This window comes from Lepeophtheirus salmonis, chromosome 4 (genome assembly GCF_016086655.4).
Source record: "Lepeophtheirus salmonis chromosome 4, UVic_Lsal_1.4, whole genome shotgun sequence".
NCBI classification, from domain to species: domain Eukaryota; kingdom Metazoa; phylum Arthropoda; class Copepoda; order Siphonostomatoida; family Caligidae; genus Lepeophtheirus; species Lepeophtheirus salmonis.
The window spans coordinates 6,305,514-6,331,211 of record NC_052134.2 but is presented as its reverse complement, the minus strand read 5'-3'; the positions used below and the strand labels follow the sequence as shown (position 1 = coordinate 6,331,211).

Sequence of the window (25,698 nt, the reverse complement as noted above, 5' to 3'; positions counted from 1 at the left end):
AATAGAATATTGATTTACTCATATGGGAAAGAGCGGGCAGAATGGCAGTTCGCCTGGTGTTAAAAAGCCAATGCCAATAATGCCAATGTTTCTGGGGTGCACTTCAGTAAAAACCATAAATATAGTTTAGATATCGTTTTTTTTTCTGTTGTGAAGAGAATTTTAAATAATGTAAGAAATATCACAGCTTTTGCAACAAAGGTACTGGTAAATAATATCCCAAATTAACATAGGAAAAAAAAAAGTTCCTAGATATGCCTCAGAAAATCTTTCTTAAAGTCACTTTTCCCCATTATTTTCAAATGCAATTTTTTACATTAAATGCACAGGGCATTTCTTTACGAAATACTAAATTTTAAGCAAAATCTATGATTTTGTTAAATATAGTCTCGTTATCCACTGTGAGACTTACACTTAAATATCCCCGACAAACCTTCAGCGTTACTTTATGCCATTCACAAACTAGCGCTTACTTTATATTTATTGTTATCTCTTCAAGAATAGAGAATAATGATATCACCTTTGGAAAATAAAAAATCCTCTTCAGATTACATATACCAAAAGAGTGCAATCTTCAATTGTCATATTTTTTAAACCTATAATTATGTACATATTGTATAGGGTAGATATATTTCTAACAATATCGAATAGATCTCTTATCAGTGACAACAAATTATGTTGTCATTATAAATATCCGTACATAGTTCAATATTATTATACATATATTTGTAATAAATGACTGTTTCTAGGAACAAACAAAGTCACTTAAGGTAAACCATATTGTCTTCGACATCTCATTAAAAAAATATGTCTTTATTTAGATTACAGTAATACATCAAGAAGGAAACAACATTTTTTTAAAGATACATATATAAAATAGGAGAAGAAACAAGTTTCAAACATTTATCGTCATTGGGAAGTGAAATATAAACACCTTAAGAAATGATCAAAATTCAACTCATTAAAACACTAGTTTGTATGTTTTTGAGCATGCTCAACCTTACACAAGGACAATTAAGATCCCCATCCCTCTATCAAAACTGTGGTTGTCAATGTAATAGCTATACTTTTAGTGATATCAAAGGATACACTCAAGGAAACTGTTTTTCGTAAGTTATCTATTGATCTAGTTTGTTGATTGTTTTATGTGTATAAAATAAATTACTAATTAATTTGGGCAAATATACTTTTGAATATATTCAGAATATATTTTTCTTTAGAGTGTTTTCATTGTCGTCATATATTACATAATAAAAATCCTAAGCGACGCCATGTTGGAATATGTACTTTTTGATAATTTTATTATAAACGTTTTATAAAGCCTCTGTTATTTCCCTAGATAGGGGTGCTTATTCACTCAAGAGACTAAAATATCATTGTGTAATAAATCAAGAACTTGAAAAAAAAGCAAAATATGATATACACATAGTCTTTCTGTATCCATTTTTCTTAATTTGATATTTTGTTAGTTTCTGGGTTAATAAGAGTTTTTAGAATTAGTTATAGAAGTTTCAAAGAATTATTTTTATGCATAATAATGTGATTTGCCAGTTTTAAAATGACCCCCAAAAATTTATGTGTTCACCCTAATAATTTAACCAAATGCTAGGGAGAAAAACAGCTTAGCTGTCAAGATCTTTTATTAAACTTGATACGAGCAGCTATGCAATTAAGAAATAAAAAATTTAATATTAATTTTTCCAACTATTATTTCAGATTATAAACTCACAGATATAAAATATAATGCTATAAAAGCATTAAAATTTTTCACTGATGCTTATGGTATTATATGTTACAAATTTAACTGTTAAATAGAGTTAAATATATATTGCTCAAATATCCATTTTAATGTTGGGGTGGCTTAACACATCAGGGAGTACTTACAATAGAATTTAAAGGGAAGTCACGGAAAATTAAGCAAAAATAATCTAAGACTTTAAAAATGAACAAAAAACTCAACTAGATTTATAATAAAAAAGAGTTTTAGATGGAAATGCTTTTAATTCTTAAATTGATCAGTTGATGATTGGTCGGGAGATTAAACCAGGAGTGTTTGCAGGGTGTCGATTAGAGGGGCAGTAGCCCCCTCCTCCAAATTAAGGATTTTTTTCTTTTACTAAAAAAAATTATAATTGAATTTTTTTTCCAAAAAAATTAATATTTGAAATTGACTGCAATTTTTCAATTTTTTTTGCAAATAAATTATTTTCTGTCAATAACTATAGATTTTTGAACTTTTTTCTCGGAAAATTTAATAATTGAATTTTTTGGTGAAAATTTATGGATTTTTTAATTCTTTTAAAAAAAAATCAATATCTAAAATTTAATTTTAAAAATTTTTTTATTTCCAAAAAAATTTTCATATTTGAATTTTTGTCAAAAAACTTTCAAAAGCCAAAGATCACAATCTGTTTTGTGTATCCAACAAGTATATAAATATAATAACATAGGGGTAAAATCAATAAAGATCTTGTTTCAAATATAATTCAAGTAAATAAATACAAATAACCAGTATATAAATATTTTGAAGGACAGTTTTAACTATTATGAATAACAAAATATTGTGTCAGTCTGTCTTTGAATGCCTTATTTTTAGAGTGTGCACTAAATATCTTAAAACTATGTAGCCACAACATCCTCAAAATAATAATATAGCAAACAACCGTGTATGACGCTCAGCGCATCATATCAAACATAAATAAAGAAATTAAAAAAATCATTAGTTATATATTGGATCCTAAGATGATACCTCACCACCAGACTTATTATAATATTTAAAAATGTGCATTTTAGTTCTTGTGATTGCAATTTTGTAGAATTTTAAATTAAAACAATTTTTTAAATAAATTTAAATAGCTATAAAAAGAGTGATTTTTTGTTTAAATTGACCATACAATAATTGTGTTTACGAAGGCTGTTGAAAAACTTTGTTTTATAGTTTAACAAATAATTCTGAGAAAAGATGAGTACACCCTTCAGTGTTTTATATTTTTACCAATGATATTGATTTTTCTTTAAAATAATATATCAATAACACAAAGAAACAACACCAGTTTGTCAATAAATATGTTTCAAAAAATTTGTCCACTTTTAAAACAAAAGAGTTTTCTTTTAAAAACAGTGGACTAATGTTTGTTAAGATATCAAAATTAATATCGTTATTTTGATAGTTTTTACGCTAAAAATAGCAAAGAAAAAATCATTATAGACAGTTTATCTCCAATTAAAGTGGCGTCTGCAGGAATTTTGCTTGGGGCTAGTTGATTAACTTGATGGCGTCTTTTTTTTTATAGTAATTTTTCATTATTTTTGTTTCCTGAAAAATGAGACAATTTTATTAAAGTTAACTCCACGTTGGGCTAATTTTGTTATAACTTAAGGAGTTGGCAAGAATCGGCATCAATATCAATTGTAGACAGTCTTGATGGAGATGCCAACTATCTTTACAGTCTTCTCAGTCCCGATACTGGTGCAGAGGAGGTTGCACACGTGTTGTCTTTATTGTCGTTGCTCCGACGTTTTTACAACTAGAAACACGAGATAATATAAACTTGTTTACCTTCTTCAAAATGCTCCACTTACTAATGGGGCACTTTTCTGTCTAGTTGTTCCCACAATAGCTCTATTCGGCTCAAATAATTTTGTTTCAGCTGTCGTTTGGTTAGATTATGAAATATTGCAGTTAAAAATTACTGATATGAAATCTAAATTAAATGTTACTGCAAGTTTTGGATCCTAACTTTGTATCTGTCAAACATTTTCAAAACTGAATAAAATAATAATGCTATTTCCCAATTTTTATAAGAGTTTTAATACCAACTCTGATAAAAGAAGATAACAATTATTTACTATACACTCATCAATAAAAATCCTAATTTGTAGATTTAGTTTTATATTCTGACCCTGGTTAGTCAGTTCTTAAAAATTGTTTGACTGTCGTAGATGTTCAAATTGCTAAGAAAAAAAAAGTGTTCTTTTACTCTATTTCCCAAGATTATTTTATTTTTATTTTATAATGAAGATAATTTTAGCTCGCCTTTTTTCAATTGTCCCTGTCATACCTAAAGCTATAACTCAAGTGGCGAGTTGAAGCTCCCTTGATCAATATTGAAATACATATAATTGGCTACGGAAGGACTTTTTTTTGTTGTCAAAAAGCGACATTTTGTGTGGGAAAAAAGAGCTACACAAGCAACAATCATGTTTTGCTACATGTTGATCGCATTAGTCGTACTGATATTGACAAAATCAAGTTTATTTTCTGAAAGGTGATGAACGTTAAGGATATAATTTGAAAGAAAACATTTTCATTCAAGCTTATATGAGTTTGATCAAAATTATAAATAACTAGACATTATGAAAACAAAAGTTTCCTATCTCAAAAGATTTATATGGGTACAAATATGAAAAAAAAGATATCAAAATATTAAGTATTTTAACACAAGAATATTGGATGATAATTCCATGACACTGTTCAGGGCTGGTTTTACAGTTAGCGGGTCTTGGGGAACAAGATGAAAATACAAGCTTTTTTTCTTTTCCCCCTCATTCTTCATATGTAATTGCACTAATTATATATAATTAATTATATTATAGTACTACAATTAATCAATCTCAGTCAGGAAATATATTTTAAGACAATATTCATATTACAAGTAAATTTCCTTCCCTTTAGCGATCGAGAATCGAACCTACGCACATTCCTCCAAAGAAAATATCTTATCCGAGTGGGTTGTCCAATATTCTATGTAGTTTTATAAATTTAGTTTAATATATAAAATAAAATGGGGTTTTTTTAGAAAAACGTTTCTTATTTTATTTCATATGACCTTTTTTTAGACAATATCTATTAATTTAGGTTTGCAAAGTCTCTTTTTTTTTAAATTATCAAGTACAACCTACATCAGTTGCCCTAATGTTGTCCCCGAAAACTGGCTTAGACTGCAGTTTGTATGGGATTCAATCGTCCCAGTCACTCCTATAGTTAAAATTTATTTGAGCCTTGATCTACTTTTTTTCGAGTTTTTGACATAAAATTTTCTTAAATTCTAGATCCGATTTTACTGGAGGTAGATGGTGTTATGTAGACTATGGTAATACGTGCCATGATGCGGTTCCTTCTCTTCGTTACAATGGTCAATGGTCCTATGAAGCCTGCTCTACTCCGAGGTGTTACTATAACAATAATAACGGCTTTTATAATTATGATAACTACAACGGCTTTTCTCCTCAATATGGTGTCAACAACTTTGGGCCCCCATATGTATTTAAGAACTCACTCCTACGTGCTAAACGTGCTTTGAATAAAACAAAAGACCACTAAATATGTTCATTTTATCGTTCACTCAAAATACATATGTACACACGTTTAACACTTCTAGCGGCATTTAAATTATGTATATCAAAATATATATAATATGCACATTATTTTTTTTCTCTTGCTAAATGCACTTAAATAAAAGTACTTAGTATAACGAAACGATGGTTTATTATTGGTATGCAAATAATCCAACATATTCTATGAACATACAATTGACTTGGTACATAATAGACTTTTCAACTGTTTTTTTTTAATACAAAAAATGATGGTAATTATTTAATTTTTTTTTCAACAATGACGTATTGTTGAACTATGTTCATATAAAGTTTTTTATAGAAAAAACCCATAATAGTGGACTACAAAGTATGATATCAAATATTCATAATTCTCTGGTATAGAAATCACTCATGAGTGCATATAAGCTGCACTTGCTAATAAATGCATAAAAGAGATGAAAACAAAAGTTACAAAGAGTTGTATAAAATATGATCATAACATTTGTGATATTTTTTTCTAATTTGCAATATGAGGAGAAAGGTGGAGTTTATTTTATAAATTTGAAAAATGTTTAGTTGTGTGGATAGCTAATTTTTCTTTTGAGGCGAAATATATCGTATATAAATTTTGAACGGTTTTGATAAATATTTAGAGGTAGCTCTGTGGGTCCAATGTTTTTGAAATTTTATGATTAAAAAAAAAAGTGTTTTTACCTGAATATCAACTTTGGTGTTACTTTATAAAACAATAAATTTATTACATGAAGTTACATACGAAAATATCATAAATTTTTTGTGCTAACGTTTGGTTCTAATTGGTCAAGAAGAGCAAAGATTCTCATTACTTGAATTTTTTGCTATATGCCTATTGTCTATTTGTTTGCTCGTGAGAGAAATATTATCCTTATTTACAATTTATAAAATCATTAGCAATGGTCAATTGATTACTTGAGGTAGACAGAGAAGGTTAAATTACCATAATTTTGACCTTTTTCCAACTTTTTCCAAATCTTTTTTTTTTTGATAATTAGCCTTTATAACTTTAATTCATCTTATGTATCCACATCTTCGTAGTAGTCGTAATTTAAAAGTAACATAGGGTAGTTTTACTTGAAAACTATCATTTTAAAGCAGTAATATGTTGGGTTAAGCTTAAGAAATATCACAATGTAAAGAAAATATAATAATTATTTTTTTTAATGATAAAACTTTCATATATTTTGGATATAACGTAATAAAGTTTTAAAAGAGTCTTTTTACTTGAATCAAGGAAATATTAGTTTTCATGATCTTCAAGCACTTGGAGAAAGAATTGGAGCTGCAGTTCATCAGATGCTAGTATACCACGATATTCTTTAATGAGACTGACTCCACTTTCAGCAGGATCATTAACAAGTTTTAAATGAATGATAGTATCAAGAACTTGTTGGTAGTTAACCTCAATCAGTCTATAAATCAGGATCGTCTCAAGAAATTTCTCTTGAGAGTACAGATTCTGAAAGAGTTTCTTTGATTTTTTCTAGTGAAATCTTCTAAGTTTTTGTATTTTAATTCATTTGAGAGTAAAGAACAGCTTTTGTTGAGTTTTATTACTCAAAGTTTGTATAGAATTTATTATTCGTCTTTTGAATGTGATCTTAATGCACTGTTAAATAAAGCTAATCAAACAAGTTTCTCGGCCAATTATTGTAAGTGCTTTAATTTTTTTTTGATGTTGATATTCGATATCTTTGAATTAGTGATAGAATATTTAAAAAGGAACTTTATTAAATTCAGATCACATTAGGTGCACTTAAGGCTTGAAGAGCAGACATTCAGGCTCGGAGATACACTCTCACTCTCAATACACAAATATTGCGCAATCCTCGCTCCTCTAGGGTTGTCCATTTAAATTGGGATCGAGACATCCAAATTTTTAGGAGGTATAAAACTTTTAATAGCCTGAGGTCATATTGTATAGCAACCAGGTGACATAAATTTAACAACTGGTGGATGCACATCACCAAGGAATACAATTACCAGGTTAAAGAATTCTTTATAGTCGTGTTGAGAAAGATTTCTTTATTTAATTTCTTATCATAATCAAGGGTCTCTTGTCGCCATCTTCTACAAGGCTAGCTATTTCATCATCTTCAATTCCAGTTTTATACTTATATGCATTAATGGATGACCATTTTACTTGAAGTCTTTTGAACATTTGACCACCAGGAGAAAACATAAATCCAAAACATGACTGAAAAACTGTGCTTATGATTAATTCCATTATACCGTGTCTAATGTGTGTTTGAGGAAAACTTTTTTTTTTCTAAAGAATAATACAAGCTGTAGCAGACCTACCCGTATTTGAATTCGTTGTGTCAATGCACATGCCTTGAATTTGAATTTTTTCGTAATGAAAAATTAAACTAAATAGCAGTGTTCAAATTTTTTTATCACATTTTAAAATAAAATAAGGTTTAATTTCTCTACTTATGAATTAAAATTATGCTATTGAGACTTTTTGGATCAAGTAAAGGTTATAAAAAGTTCAACATCTTTGCAATCAGTAATTATTTTTGCTCCATTACAAATTATTAAATGGATTTAGCTCATAAAGTCCTTTTATTCGAAAAAAATCTCAGTAAAAGGTCCGAAAACGGTCAAATTTATCGGATTTTTTCTATTTTGAGTAATAAATTAACAATGGATAAGAATTTAGGACACATAAATTGTTAATATATATATCATTTCTTTTAACAAGCATAAGATGGCCATACATAAAAAAAAATGCAAGTTATGTTAGTCTTTGCTCTTATTGACTAACTAACACAAAACGTTAGTGAAAAAGTTATTATATATTTTCGATAGCCAATTTATTTAACTAAATTCCTTTTTTTATAAAGTTTGTTGTAAACCGAATTGTGTAGATGATATTGATTTAAATCATTTTTGGAAAAAATTGTAAAATTTTAAAACTTTGGAGCTCTTGAACTACCTCTAAATATTTTTAAACCAGTTCAAAGTTTGTGTACGATGTCTTAAGTCTAAAAGAAAAAAAATTGAGACCCTTGAAGCTCCAAATTTCTCAAATTAAAAAAAATAAGCTCCACCCTAATGTGGAGTAGTTTTTTTCCAAAGCTGTTATCATTATTATTGAATTCTAAAGAAATATCTAGTATGTGGTTGAAATCCGGATACTTATAAAACGGTTGAATCAGACAAAAACATTAGGGTAATTGATAATTTGTACACGTGTTGTCTTTTTTGTTATTGCTACGACATTTTTACATTGAGTGACATGGGATACTAACAAATCTTGTTTATATTTGTTTCAGCTGTTGTCTGGTTGCATAATGAAACATATTGATTAAACAATTAATGGGGATACAATTGAATTTAAATGCAAATGTATGTTTTGTGTCCCTACTCTGCATTTATACAGCAAATGTTGGATAAGTCCAATTACTGATCTCTCAATCATATGTAAGAGTTCAGTCACATAATTAATTTAATATTGTATTTTCTATTCACCTGTCTATATTTTTAGATCTTTAGTGTTCTAAACATTTAATGGTTCACTACGAATTAGCTCTTGTTAAGCTGTGAAGAACTCCAAATAATGATTTCATACCTACTTGAGAAGAATTGTCAAACAACTACAGATTTTGCCCCTTTTTTCGGTTTCTTTTTTGGAGAAAATGTTGCTCAATACACTATAGATAACGACGTGTATTATTCGAACATAGTTTGTTTCTCATTAATCAGCTGACAATTATATTTGACATAAAAAAATACATTTATATTTTGAAAAATGATGTTAAGATATTGTACACATAAACTCCAAGTGTTTTCATATGATAATAAGACAATATATCTCTGGAAAATGTAATGTCAAAATAAAAAGAAAAGAACCTTATTCATGTCGTTATTGAGATAGGATTTTTATCTTTCTTTATTTTAGAAAGCTGATCTTATATTAAATTACAAATGTATCATGTTTCATTAAAAAAGTATATCTATACCTACAAATGTATATGATTATCTGAGTGAGGCACTCGTATATTTTGATAACTAAATCTATGTTAAAACCAAAGATGAACGAATATTCTAATAATTTTTAATAATTTTGTCATTAAGACATCCATTACTATAATCAAGGGCGTGGATTGGGTGTGGGTTGGAGAGGTTGTAGGTCCCATCCACCAGAAAATTAAATTTTTTTTGCATTCTCCAAATAATTTAATATTGGTAATTTTTTTCTAAAATTAAATATTTGAAATTTAATTGAATTTTTTCAAATTTTATTATGAAAAAATTAATGTTCTGTGAATAGCTATGGATTTTCATATTTTTCTCCCAAAAATTTTATATTTAAAAGTTAATTTCTGAATTTTTTTTTCAAAAATTTAATTTTTTCTGGACAGCTGGAGATTTTTGAATTTTTTTTCCAAAAACTTAAGATTGGTAATTTTTTCAAAAAAACAAACCCTCCCCCCCCCTCAAAAAAATATTTATTTACAATCCTGTGGACGCCCCTGATTATACAATATACGACAATATCACTTGTCTTTTATAATGCGTGGCAATGAAGCTTGTAGTAGTGGGATGGTTTTATTCTACAGGAAAGATAATTTCTGAATTTTTATTGGTAATACAACTAGTTGCTATCATACATTGGGTTACAGGGAAACGTGCGTTTACAGTTGAAAAAAAATTATTTCAACAATGTTCAACAGTATATTTGTTAAAGTAAGTGTAATTACAATTGAGCTCTCGAGTTTTTATTAGTCTAATTTATAAAATCCCTTAATTACTTCAATTTCTAATATAGAAAAAATAATTTTTTAAATTCATTTAATTATTTGAAATTTGCAAAATCATTTGATGGTAAAAAATAAAATAAAATGCAAACTAATGCAGGTTGTCTACATTGATCATTGAAATCGGATATATTCCGGGGGAAAAAATCATTTTTAAATTTTTCTTAGAATCGTCAATTGCTAATTATTTTATTAACTAATCTTCTATAAAAATTAAATAAGATATACTACCAATTATATTTTGTATTTTTTTTGTGTAAAAATATTTTCCCTTCTAAAATCTTTAAACGATAATTTATTTAAAGCAGGACTGAGGAGTGGAAGTGGAGTTGGTACCTTTTTTGGTGGAGTCGAAGTCAGGAGTTGGAAAATATGTACCGACTTTGACTTTGGCTACAAAAATTATTATAATTTATGTAAATAATATTTATTAATAATCTAAGGCTTACATTGAGTGTTCGTAAAGTTTTTTCCTAAGTGGTTATAAATTAAAGTTATTAAGTACTATTAATTTATGAAACTTGAAAGTTAACACATTTTTAATTTTACTTCACTAATTTCAAACGTGCTCTATAGTGTATGCAATCACAATTCCTTAACATCTCTAAGCTTTAAGCTATTATGTTGGCTAGAACATAGGTCAACAGCTATGTTAGTTCATTACTTAGTTTTGTGAATACCCAATGTTGTCAGAGTTAAGAGTAAAGTTGCAATGAGAGGTTGCTTTTATTGTTGTTCATCAGTTACGACTTACAAGTAAATAAATTATGTTAAGAAACTTATGAATGTATAAGCATTAGATTTATTTTTATCTATGTATTGACTTGAGATTTGGTTTTGTAAGTACAATAATTCATTACGTTTCTTGTGCTGTGTTGATTGGTCCTTTATATGATTATTTTTTGGATTGTCCTTATCTAATTAATTTGGAAAATGTTACCAAAGCCGGCAATAAAACTATTACAAGTGTTGTCGTAAAAAGTATCTGCAACGTTCTTGCCTCAGATTTCAGAGGAGAAAGACTGAAGGTTTTCATTACCTCCCACCAGCACCTATCCTCAGGCGTTAGGGATCTTGGCTTAAACCAGTGGAATACTATGCCAAGCATTTGATGTATCCTTATCATCTACAGACATTAATTTTGAAAGGGTCAAGTGTAATATCTTACCATAGATTTTCTAGAATAGTTACACATTGGAGTAGCGATAATTTATCTTTCAAAGCTTTATTAGTTACACGGATTGGATTTAAATTGTGTCGAATAAACATTATTCCATACAAAAGTGGATGGAAAAATGTTTATTATAAATGTTTAAAAATATGTTTTGAATTATTGATTGCATCATGGTTTCCATACATAACATTCAAATACTCTTTGACTGAATTGAAGTGCTTAACGTAGTAGTCAATTGTTTTAGATCACCTGAATTAAAAAATATATATATTCACTTCAGAGATGATAGTGTTTGTATTTTAAAAGAAATCAGGTCAGAGTGTTGCTATTCTGTTCAGCCCATTAGCAAGACAAGTGATATACAACATCATTGGAAAATGTTGTTTAAGGTTTTCGGTTGTTTTAATACAACATGAAGCTCCGGTCGGTCGCCTCTGAAATAAGAGACAAGAACGTTGCTGATAAAGCTATTGTATGTATAACAGAAACATGGCTTGATGATCATAGAAACGGCGAAATTGTTTTGACTAATTACAACTTTATCTCCCGTGCAAATCGCTTAATGGGATCCAAGAAAAAAAGGGGTGGTGTGACGGTCTTTTACTCTGAAGATCTCAGCTGTTGTTCAGTTAGGGAGATCTCTGAAGTAAATCTCCAAATATGCGAAGTCCAATGTGATAATCATAGGATCCTTTCTATATTTAACTCTCCTATTACCAGGCATAATGAAGACCAATTAATTTCTACTTATCTAAGATAAACTCGTTCTGACACAATCATCTGTGAGGACTTCAATCTTCCTAATATTGATTGAGTATCCCGGATCCCCTCCGTACCGCATACTAGTAGGTTGTATATAGAAATTTTCAAGATCTTTTCCGGAACAAAAAGTCAGTGAAGCTACTCATTATCGGGCCAATATTCTGGATCTGGTCCTCTCCTCCTCCAATTCTATTGTTAACACTAAAGTGTTAAAGATCTATCCGATCATTATCCAATCCTAATTTCCACCACTGAAACTATTGTTTATAAAAAAAAAGCAGCTCTAGAGGATACTTCGATTTTGCCAAGGGTGACTATCTCTCAATGAATAAATACTTTGTACAATTGACTGGGTCATACATTTTACCTCTTCCCACCACCCAAACAATCTTGAGACTGCCTGGACACTGCCTGGTGCACTGAGCTTGTTAGGAGCAATCTCCCGTAGCGGGTGCATAATATTAATCACGATAAAAAGGAAAAGGAAATTAAACGACTTGTCTCTTTAAAACGACGTTCTTGGGATCATTTCAGATGGTTCCCAAGTGGAGATAATCTACTTTGCTACAAAAAATATTAGATGATGGATAGATTAGATTGATGAATTCCACTGTTTTTGAGCCTAGTGACGTTAATTCATCTGTTCCACAAGGAAGTGTACTTGGACCAAGCTCTTTGATATTTGCATTAACGAATTAGTAGATAATTTTTCAGAAGATACATTCTTATACGCAGATGATATGAAAATCATATGTTCTGATTTAAACTTTGTCGACGATGTCTATACCAAATTTATTAACTGGAGTGTAACTTGGAGAATGTCTATAAATATTAATAAATGTGTCTTGCTTCCTTTCTTCCAAAAAAGAGTTCATTCACCCAAGTTTTAAGGTGGTAGATTATTATTAGTTGGACATAGGAATCTACATCCCTCGTGACTTAAAATTTAGGAGGTATATTCAATACATTATAAAGAAGGCCAATCGTAACCTGGGAATTATTAAAAGAAGCTTCAAAACTCGTGACCCTTTGTTTATGGTAAAACTATATAAACTTTATGTCCTTCCGATTTTAATGTACGGATCTGGAATCCTTCAAGAAAGTACTTGATTGACTCCATAGAAAAGTTGAAAGCCAGGTTTGTTTCGTTTTTTCTTTCATTGAGAGATAACGAGAACTACAAATGCAAAATCAAATGACTTGACCTCATCACTTTGTCTCATAGACATGCAATTAAATATATAATTACACTACAGCGAATTTTAAGCAAAAAGATTAACCTATCTCCCCCAACCTGGATACTGAATAAAGGCTATCTGTTCCACAAAACAAGACTCTCCACTCAAAACACCATTTACTGACCAAAACCAAAGATGGACATTTTTAAACATAGTTTCTATTACAGATCTGTTATTCTTTTGAGCAAAATATCTTTTTGCTTTGGCTAGGGAAGTGAGGCTGACCTCAAGCGATTTTTAGTAAATTCTTTTTTATTGTGACCCTTGTTTTTTTTTTTTTTCTTTGTTTGTTTTTCCTTGCACTGTCACGTTTTCCTATGTTTTTGTCTTTTATATCTTAATATTTGTATTATAAATGCATCACTATTATTAAGAACAATAATTTTAAGCTTTGTTTATCGCCACTGATCGAAATAAAATAAATAAATAATTTGTTGTTCATCTTGTAAAATATCTTATATTCCAAATATTTTCTTTATACTGGCACACTAAATTTAATACTTACAACTAATAACAATATATTTAAAGTCTCTAGACTCAAATGACTCAATAGTACTTATAGAGTGTATAAAATATATTATTAAAAAATGGTTGGTTGCAGTTGGAGTACGTTACATTCAAAATACGGAAGTTTAGTCGGGCATTTTATTTACCAACTCCACAGCCCTGATTGGAAAAAAAACAATAAAAAAATCAGCGGGTAATAATATATTAAAACTGTATAGATAATTGATTATTTTATTTTAGTTTTAAAACTGTGTAAAATCAAAACTCTAATTGAATACTTTTATCATTATGAAACAAAAATAAAAATCTTCTGATTTATAAAAATTTGTGTTAATATAGATATCTTTTTTAGCATAAAGTAAGTTTCATAATGAGATAACAAAATTGCAATCTGTTTTTGGGTATAAAGAAGAGTGATGTTTTCAACATTTTTCAGCCAAAAAATGGAAATATAACGAGCTGAGAATAGATACATAATCAATAAAAACTATTTTAATCATAAAAAAATAGTTTTATTATTAGTTTTTTATTAATCTTACTTTTAATTTGGGGATTGCTTTAAAGGTAAAAAATGAGCCTGTATGATAATGGTCCCGAATAATAACTATAATACCATATATTTCAGAATACAGATGACTGAGAGAAAAACTGACATCAGCTTTGGATTTTGTTCTCAAAGATAAATTCCCTCTTTTGCTTGAATTCATTTGTACAAAATGAGTGTTCCACTGTGTTATACTAATAATTTTTGAGGTAACACCCTTGCAAGGAGCCATTTCTGAACACTTGTTTAATAAAAAAAAAAGGCATAACATTAGTAATATAACCTAAAACTAGGGATGTATTGCTCCAAAAGATGTCCAGTCTTGTCTTAAACGAACAAAAAAACTTGTCCACGATAAATTGGAACTATCTTAAAATTCAACCTGCTTGATAAAAAGGGAATTTGGAGTGTATTTGTTAATATGAAAAAGTTAGATATGATATTAAACAATGGATTTATTCAACATGTCCTCCCTCAGCAGCCACCATCTTCTCCATCCTGCCCCTAAAGGATTTGCATGCCCTGATGACTTCCACGGAATCGACAGCATTCCACTCCCTCGTAATGGAGCCCGGAAACTTTGTGGTGAAGACTGCAGGGCCTCTTTTCTCTCCTTGGGAAGCCACCTGTCATTCTGGACGTTGTAGCTTCTGTCGACAGTCCAGTTCTTCTCGTCGGAGAATAAGATGATTCATTCCTCCATGGCTCTTCAGGTCATTGAGGAGACGCTTACACTTTGGTGAGCCTGGTGGTCTTCATGGATGCCGTGAGGATGTGTTGTTTGTCCATTAAGTATGACCTGTATCCGAGGTCCTCATTTCCATCCTTGGAGATCAGCTGCTTGCTCACTCCACGGTTCTTGGCCAACCTGGACAAGGAAGTCCTGGCGAAGCCTTGATAGACTTCTGGAGGCCTTCAAGGAAGCGGGGAGTGCGGATTCGGTCACTTCACATGTTGTGGGCCTTGTGGCAGACCTATCCCTTAACCTCCCAGGCATTGAAGACCTGGTACACCGTGGTCTTGGGGTAGTTAAGAAGCTTGTAGATAGCAGAGGGCTTGTGTCCCGCGCGAGCCAATTCGAGGATGGCGTCTCTCCTTGCTTGTTCCATGATGACTATTGTTTGTTGTCAAAACAATTGTGGTGGAAGTTATAGTGTATTGTTCACGCAACCTTTTATATTAGTATGATTTAACCCCGAATATCCACATTATGGATCTGGATGAAGTTTAAAGTAGTTCCAATTTATCGGACACCCTGTATAGCTACCAGTGACATTATCATAAATGAAGCTTATTAAACTTATAACAGATTTATTTATACTTAGGTTAGGCCTAAATTAATAATTACTAGAGTAGGTTTTCCCGGTGTTGCCTTGGACATTAAGTAGTTAAAATGAATTAGTTACTCTTCTGCTTAATATAACATAAAAAATACAGACCGTAAAATTTTAAGAATTATTGCCATGTTGGTTCTATTAGTATGAGTTCTTTTACGCGATGAGGAAGTATGTTACTTTATTCTGGGTCAGACACCAAACTCACAGTATTGCACCTGCTTTCCTGAGCATCCAGAAAACCTCCTTCTATCCCAAAATACACCCCGGCTCTAAGGGGTTGTTCAGGTAAAGTACATGGACTCAAGAGCTGTTGGTTCCTGAGGTTGGTTAAATTCTTCAACTGCTGCTTCCCTGAGCATCAAACATTGTCTAGATGAAGTGGTAAAAATGAAGACCCAAAAATAGTAAACAGAACCTTTTCTTGAGCCTTACAACCTACATGAAAAATTTCGGAAAATTCATTCATTAGTTTGGCCGTGATCGAAGGACAAACCCACACACATTAAAAAAATTAATAAGGGAAACTGAGTTACTTTACAATCAAATTAGTGAGAACGATGTCTTGTAGAGGAGTTTTGGAAAATTTAGGAGTTTTCAAGGACCAATAAGAGAAACGAGACTGGAAGGAACATGAATCAAGACCAATTTTAAGTTTCATATTGAGGATCAATTCAACCATACTTAAAACCCATAAAAAAGGAATCCTAAAATAAAACCTTATCTACTATATAACACGATGGTATTTCTACATATAATTAACATAAATATATACATATGTATTGTATATGATTAAAAAACTAACACCTTATCAGAGGCAAACAATTTTTACATTTGTTAAAAAAATAATATATATAATTATATTTTGCATAGTTTACAAATTAATTCATGCATTTTTAGTAAGATAAAAACTGTTTAAAATATCATTTTAATAAGTTATATTTTTTCCGTCTGAGGTCGTTACTTTGATTGCATCTCACATTCTCTCCTAAAAAATCCATAAAAATATCATTTGGTAACTAGACAACTCTACCTAAATATGGAATGTAATATTACGACTAAAGAAGCAAATTGTTTCATTTTGTAAATATTATCCCTGCCACGGAAATTACTTGGAATAAAACAGAAAAAACATCTAAATAGTAGCAAGCCAATTTTCTAAAATATGGAATTATTTTTAAAATAGTTGTTGAGAATTGTTCACAACTTAACAAGAGCGAATTCCAATGCAATATATTCACGTTCCGTACACTAATTAAGAAAAAAGGAGTAGAAACATCGACAGCTGACAACAAAATACGGGTTAAGTTTTTATGTTAGTAAGGTAACACTATGATCACAGTTGGTAAAAATAAGCTCCTTATAATTTCAAATCGTTTTTCTTTTTGGAGGATGAAAGGTTGAGAAATACAATAAACTGTGTAATTTTGTGTTAGTGATCTAACGCAGTGCTATTTATTTACTAGTAATGGGACGATTCACGATTTTTTCGATGCCTATTCAAGAATAAATTCCAAATTGTAATTCCACATCCGATTCCAACATTAACTGCTAAAGATCTTTAGACTATTCTACATCTTATCATATTTTTACTTATCTAAAACAATGAATGTTTGCAGCATACAAAGTGCTCTGGCTCAAATATGATCATTCTACTGTATTAGCCTACTCATTAGACTCACCAGTAGTGCTGTAACATCATCGATGTTACACCACTATTATCGAATTTAACAAGTAAGGTGGTATAGTACAATGATTATACATGCTTCGAAACGTTTGGTACTGTCCCAGATATGAGGCAACATGCAATACATTTACAAAACTTATTGTACTAAAATAACAATTTCTGCACCAACCACATGGGTTTAGAGCCAATGCCCATTCCAGTGAAAAAATCTTTTTAAAGTTATTAATGAATAATTATATTAATACTTTTATTGAAAAAAATACTTATTAATTCTGTTAATACACTAGAATATAAGCTTTAAAAGGTTATAAAATAATATAAGAATGTCTCAGTAACTAAGGGGATCAAAAATATTTGAATAAATATCTTAACTTGTAATCTTAAAAAAAAAAAAAAAAAAAAAGGTCAGGGTTATTTTTGGTTTCATTGTGGAGTGTAGAATGTATTAAAATAGCTTATAGTTTCAAATTATGATTGCTAAAAACACATGATCTCAATTAATTAATATAGTTTTATGACTATTTACCATAAGCCATTTTGACAAAATATATATTTATTTTATTGATTTATGGTCATAAAGTTGTAAATAAAATATTTATTCTAGTGTACGTAAAATCATTATAATTAACTCAGATTGCAACATACTTATTGTAGAGGAATATTATTGTTTACTTATTATAATTCGCTATTCCTGTGATGTCATGGTTAAACTTGGAAACAATAAAAACGTAGAAATATAATAATAAGCAAAGTTAGAAGCACTCTAAAGTACCCCCCCCCCCCCAAAAAAAAAAGAAGAAGCAAAATGACGTCATAAATACGAATCTTTTATTACAAAGTTATGAATTTTTTCAGCATTAATTACTTAAAAAAACAATTAACTGAAATAGTTATGGAAACTGCCAACTGATATTTTTATTATTATTTTACGGGGCGGGGTATAAAGTTTTTGTTCACTGCACTATTCATGGAGTATTCTGTGTTACTGAGTATTTATGATTCCGAGAGCTGGAGAAAAATGCAGAATAAAGGTGTTTGTTAAATAATAAAAAATATGTATTTCAGTTAGCGACAAAGTAGAGAGCTTTGTTCTTAACCAGATTTGGAAATCATTTGACAGGGTTTTAAGGTATCATATAAAATTTCACAAGGTCATAATAAGATTTGTTGTTGAAATGTTTGATTAAAAACCAACCACTGAATTTCTGGTCAAAAGAAATCTTGGAGAGAATGGCTATACTTCGATTCTAAAATTGGTTAAGGGAGGTAAATAACTTGTTGCAGAGGAATTTTCTTATTTGCTGTTCCTCTCATATCATTGATCAACTAACAGCCGAAAAGAAAACGAGAATATTTCGACAAATGTAATGTTTTGCTAAAAGTTGTAAAAAATATTCATTACTGATATTTAAAAAAGAAGGAAAATAAATTACGTCATAAATATGAGTTTTGTGTTACATAATTATAACGTTTTTGCTTATAATTAGGCTGTACAACTATACTAAGTGCATGAGATAAACAGATTGCTGACTGAAATACATTACATGAACAAAATTCTTAATTTATGATAAAGGCGCTTTCTTATAAGAATGAACACATATTTGATGTATATTTTTTTATTTCTGTTGTTCATGGCTGCTCACTTGTGGAAGCAAAAATGGACTTTTCTCCCATCCAGGAATGTATATTTCGTCAGTCACAAAACTATAAAGCAAACTAACAGAAACCACATGTAGGCTAGAGGTGATTTATTTGGCTATAAGACAACTTTTTCCTCATCAAATATCAATTTTGAAATACTACAAATCACATTACTGTTTTGTTTTGCCTTCTCCCGTATATTATTTTTTATTTTTAATCATAATTCACCTACTAAATTCATAGAGGTGAAATTTTATAGTTCGTTCAAGTATAATTTATGATATCCTCAGAGTCCTATAATAAGTAAAAAAAAATTATCATACCCAAATAAATTTGAGTAAAATTTGATCACATGATCCTCGTTTAGTCACTTGGTTAATATTTTTGGTCCTTGATTCCTTTTTTTCTGATAAGCAACGTTTATTGTTTGTAGGTGATGATAATATCTTTGAATAAACCATGTAATAAATATTCTTCCATAATTAAGCTTTTTAAAGATGTTACGCCAATTAAATAAATTATTCACAAGGTATTCAAATTGAGAACTATGAAGATTAATCATCTAATGAATAGTTGAGTCTGAATGAAAGGAATGCTCTATAAATCAAAGGTAAACATGTTTACATATATTATTTTATATAATATTTTTGGCCTAAATTGTACGGATATGCAATTAAAAATAGCCTAGTTCATTCCTACAACATGTGGTCTTTTACGTGTATAAAAGAAAAATGAGCTTTTACTAACTCTAGTGGCATGTTTGTAGTTTGATTAAATACTTATATGTATGTACACATTTTTTTCACCCTTCATTTGTCATTGTCTTACAAATATGCACGAAGAATAATAATAAAAAAAATAAAGAATTATTCTCAAAAGAATCAAAAACGTTTATAAAACGGTTAAATGCGTATATTTTGACATTCGATCCCGAGAATGATTGCAATCTCTTCAATAAATAAATTTATTTGAGTGCACAATTCATGCACATATAAAACTGCATTTTGTTGCATAGGTACATGATTAGATTTACATGCGTCCTTAATTACCTTTCTATTCACAAATGCAGTCAGATCTGGATATAATAAAAATACGCTTATAGTCAACGTTTCTCACATACCAATTTATTACTGTATATAATAATTTGTACAGAAGAAACATACTATGAATGTCCCTCGAAAAACAATTTTAACAAAATATAAGTTAAAAATACTCGCTGATATTTCAAAAACAGGATCTAATCAAACACTGGTTTCCTCAAAAGGAAATTTTTCAAAATTATTTATTTTCGTAGGTATTCAAAAGGGTTTTTTTTTCTATTCTTCGTATTAACAACAAACCCAGATATAGTCAAATTTTTTCCGAAAACTTTTCTATTTGAAGATGGTAGCACTTGTTAATGGGGCTTTGAATGAACATTCATATTCTTATAGAAATGTGCAATATTTCATTGTTAGATTGGATTAGAAACTGTGTTAAGTACCAAACATAGTGCAACCATGATTAATTGAAATAAAATGCTATACCATAATTCCTTTGCGACTGATGTTTGACTTCAATGTCACTTTTTAATAATGAGATCAAAGAGTATAGCCGTTACAAAGAGGAGCTATACATCACTTCCCTTTACTCTTACTGTTAGAGTACCATTGTTACTGTTGACGTAAAAATCTGTCTGTCTTTCCCAGTAGTCGTTACGGTACATCAAATTGAAAATTATAGAAAGCCCGATTATATAATATATATTACTATTATCCTTTAGTACAACTATGTATCATCCGAATGAATTTTTCCGTTTTATGATGTGACGGGTGTAAGTTGTCTAACACATCGTAAGTACGGTAAAATGAAAGTTTACTATGTATTTTTATGTTTCCCCTCAATTTGTCTACTTTTCACTATTCTTAGTGTTGCAAATATTGATTTCTTAAGTTTGTATTATTTATCGTTAAGGTGATCTAAAGGCGTTATATTAAGAATAATTTTACAGTTTCAGAGAATGACGTAGTTGGCTAATTAACAATTGATTTAAAATCTATTCTCTTTAGTTGTTAGAGGATTAGTTGAATATTAAATCTTGTAAAATTTAGACCCCCTCCAATTTGAACATTTTTTAGCATATCATAAATGTTTTCGATTTAAATTTGCAGGCGCAACATTCCGTTTAATTTATACGATATTTCTTGGGAATAGGCATTCAAACAATGTCGTAGGGATATTTCAAATTGATGTTTTTCAATACAATGGTTACGCATCTCAAAAAAGTCACCTGGTATAAACAATCTCATAAAAAATAAAGATTCAAGATGCCCATTAATTCAAAAATATATGGAAGTATTGATACAAATTTTATCATTTTCAGCAAATATTTTTCTTTTTCTATTATTTGAAGTTATTTATCCAAATTATTTATAAGCTCAGAGGAAGTATATTTTTTCCAGATGTAGATGTAAAACTTTTTGAATCAAAATAAACGAAATCAAGCGTCGTTTCAGTTACATTCCCTTGAAAGTAAATAATTTAGTTTTTCATTGGAATTAGAGAAAGATGAATAAATATATATATTTCATTTGATGGGTAAACGTGTACAGATAAAACAAACCGTCCTTACAAAAGTTCAAATGATAGTTGTAATGAAGCTGACTACCAACTGAGCCCAAGTTTGGGGTTTCTTTCCCTTTATTAAAGAACTTGGTTGTTTACGCGTGTTTCAAGAAGGCAGAATTTCGTAGTTAAATCGTCATTCGAAGACGCTCTTCTGTTCCATATTTTTATCCAAAATATATCTGGAGTATTAATGCTGTATATCTAAATGATGTAGAAATATGTACATACGGACCTTAATGATCTGTATGCACGTCATAGAAACATATCAAATATAGTATATATTTATAATTAAGTACAATTTGTTCATTGGAGCATCTAAAGCATATTGAAGCGTTGCAGACCACCAATGAGAGAATAATTCCCATAATGATAATGACAAACATATTGTAAATGTATGTATAAACTATTATTATCAAATACGAGCTCAATTCGTCCTTGGACCGAGCTCATAATTCAAGGCAATTAATTCCATACAAATAACTTTTTTAAAACTTTGAAACGGTGTCTCGTCGTCATGTCTCGTATTGTGGTGTCCTTGAGACCAATTCTCTGCTGTCTGTCCTTGAAAGTTATCATAAAAGTATCCATAATATATAAGCCAAAATAATATATGTATATATAAGATATATATTAAGAACAATGCACATAGTTTGCAAAAAATATTATTCTTGTCATAATGATACATTATACAATGAACCATGGATTACTTAACATCTGGATAAACTATTCACTATTAAAATCATGCAACACTCTATCATAGACATGACTATTTTGAACCAATAAGTTATAATATTTATCGTCAATTGGTTAAAAACAAATATATAGTAAGTATAGAAAGTGAAAGAGGACGTGAAATATGCCTTCAACTTGCGCCGTTCCTTGTTGTCACACTGGTAAATATTTGGTTCAAAGCTCAGAGATGATAAAAAATCAGAACTTCTTTGCATCAATTTCGACATCAAATATGGAGATTCATAATTAAGGAAAATCCGCAATATCAATTTATTAGATACCTGGTAAAGCTTGTATTAACCTTCAGAATGAGATACTTATGGATAAATATTATGTAGGAAAAATAATATTTAGTTCTCCGTGTCATCAATGCATGGATGACTCAACAATGATGTTGAGTAATTCATGATATGATCTTTAAATAAAAAAATAATTGTATAGTTAAAAAAAAAAGAAGTTTTTTGATAACATCTTATTTTATAGATGACTTAGTCTACATCGATTGATCATTGTAATCACCAGTTAGCAAATAGCAAAGAAGATTCATAGCTGAATATAATATAATAAAAAAGGAAATGAAATAAAAGTTGAGCTTGCTGTCATCGTCCATCCGATATAATATTTTTAATTTGTATTTATGCATTTAAAAATAAAAGAGTAAACTTAAAGAGACGTACCTTCCTCAAATTATTAAAAAAAAATTTTAAATTTTTTCTATGAAAATGTTACCAAATCTCACTAACCTTTTTGTTGCTTACTTTAGAAGATACGGGATCTGTGCACACTACAATTGAGCTCCAAAATATTCGTACTCTTTCTATATTTGCCATATCTATATCGGAAATCTTTAAGTATTGTTTTAAATTTTCTTGTTGTATTATTTTTGATAATAATGACTTTTTATTAATTAAAAATATCAACTTCTTTTATACAATATTTTTTATGTCTTAAAAATAATTTTTCCTTGTTTTAAAAGTATTCATCCGCCTCTTAAAATGTAAAAATAAAAAACACATGTTCTAGTATTTTTTTATGATGGTGGAAAGATTTTGAAACTTCTATAAAGTACTCGAGAGATCAAGAATTTCCTTGAACTATCTTCTGATGTATAAAAGTGTGATGTGCCAATTTCTTGCTTCAATCATTATCAACACTCAATATGACCAAGATCAATGAGTACAGTGACTACATCCGCTAAGCAATTGTCATAATCAAGGTGACAGCTACAAAAGATATTTCTATTCCTAAATCCTCTCTCCAAAGTATCATCACCAATTTCAAAAGAACTGGCCATGTCAAGAATCTTCACAGCAGTAACTCATTCTCCATCACCCCAAAATCATTTAACAGGCTGATGATATTAACAAGGGTCATCATTCAGTAGTACTCTTCCGTTACGCATTTTTAATGCTATTTAAAATGATAGCATAATAATTAGGGACTTTTCCTATCCTATATAATATAATAAAGGTCAATTAATTATTGTTATGTTAACAGAAAAATATTTCTTTTAAATTATATAAATGAATGAATCATAATTTAAATACAATAGAGTAGCATATTATTTGAATGTAGTTGGAGTCTTTACCTGAAATCACCTAGGAGATGAAAAATTCTCAAAAAGTTGAACCCAACCACAATTGACTAAATTGGATAATCAGCACACAGTATGGAATAATTTTTTTATAGCCATTTCTTTAGTAATTAAATATGAATTTAAATTTATTTAACGGTTTCCTAAAGAATCGAATTTCATACGAATAACGTGCTACTGTGTTTATATAATAATCATTAATGAAAATATTTTAACAAAAATATTTTTATGCAAAATAACACTAATTAATTTACCCATATGACATATATAGTATATGGACAATACTTATCTTTAATACTTTCATTTTAGATTGAATTAAAAAATGCAATCATATATATCAATATAATTTTTTGGAAAATAATCCCGAATTGTCCTTCGGAAAATAAAAAAAAACGGTGGGAAAATGGTTCATCGGAAAAATGTAGATTCGACAAAACGTCTGTTTGTCAAAAATGTTTTTGGCAAATAGTCCGATCAAAGGGATTTATAATCAGGAAAATTTAACCATTTTATATTTCCTAAAATAAATTGAAAAATTTACAAATCTGTTGCTCTTACATACATGACGGTTTCCATAGTAAAGTCAATCACTTAAACCAAACACCACCAGCTTCAACCACAGCCTCTAACCATCCATACTGGGCACTGGCTCTAGAATATAGTCCCACAGGAGTCTACAGTGTTATGTGTACGTTTATTGTAGTCTCTCCGAAACACCCCATACATCGTAGTCCAAGGGGTTTAGATCCAGGTGGCTAGGAGCCCACATTTCCTTTCCCGAAAACAAACAGTTATTAAAAATGTGTGTTTTATAAAATATAACCCGCTTCCAATTACACAATTTCAACAAACTGGGCCAATTTAACTTTTAATAGGCCACTTGATCTGTTACCATCAATTTCAGCTCTCTAGCATAATGATCTATTAGGTTATTTGCGTCCTTGGGCGTGTATCCAGGACGGAGACACACAATAATGGCTGTACGGGGCTCGTATTCGGAGGACATCTCAATGATTTGCTACATTTATTTTGTTATTCAGTTTTGTCAGCTGAATATGATAGTCACACTTTCATAAACATATATTACCATGATATTGAGGTCTAAACTTGTCCCTGATTCAAAATTCCCACTCTGTAAACGAGCCAATAAACAAAATATGTGTGAATATACATAAATGAATGTTTCCCCCACATTTCTGACTTTGCTTTCCTCTACATCTGAGAATGAATGTTATCCCAATACTACCCAGACGTAAATTTTATCCTTTGTTGTATTATATTATTTTCAACTTTTTAATTGTTCCAAGATACCAAACCTGGTTTAATAGGTCACTTGTGCTAAGCAGTCACTTTTTCAGTCTTCCTTGCTGTACTGCATAATACAAGCTTGGCTGTATATAGTATATTTTGTATGAAATTAGTATTAAGTGCCATCAGACTGTGTATTTATTTAATTATATAATAATATTTTTCCTTCCTCATTATGTATGTAGCATTTCAGAGATTCCAAGGACAATAGTTGATATATTTAATAAACATATATTTTTTTGTTAATTCATAATATTGTCTGTCAATTATAAGTATATTTCATGGTGTCTATTATGTAAAATATTTCAAATGAACCAGGTATAACGGCATATCGTACAGGAAGAAAAATATCAATTAATATATATGATCATGTAACTACTGCATTAAAAAAATTAATAATATATTCCATAAATTCAAATTTTATGCTGTAGTACGTAACGTAGGAGGCAGTAGAC

The 25,698-nt window shown here is 29.6% G+C and overlaps 1 protein-coding gene and 1 long non-coding RNA gene across 3 annotated transcripts in view; one reads left to right on the top strand and one right to left on the bottom strand.

Annotated features, from left to right (window-relative positions):
- Positions 1-25,698, bottom strand: part of LOC121116458 (uncharacterized) — a 423,817-nt gene that overhangs the window by 98,416 nt on the left and 299,703 nt on the right. The gene's annotated exons all lie outside the window — the stretch shown is intronic.
- Positions 820-5,479, top strand: LOC121116720 (uncharacterized). The gene is made up of 2 exons (XR_011779507.1): positions 820-1,109; positions 5,053-5,479. It is a non-coding gene; the product is annotated as an uncharacterized lncRNA (long non-coding RNA).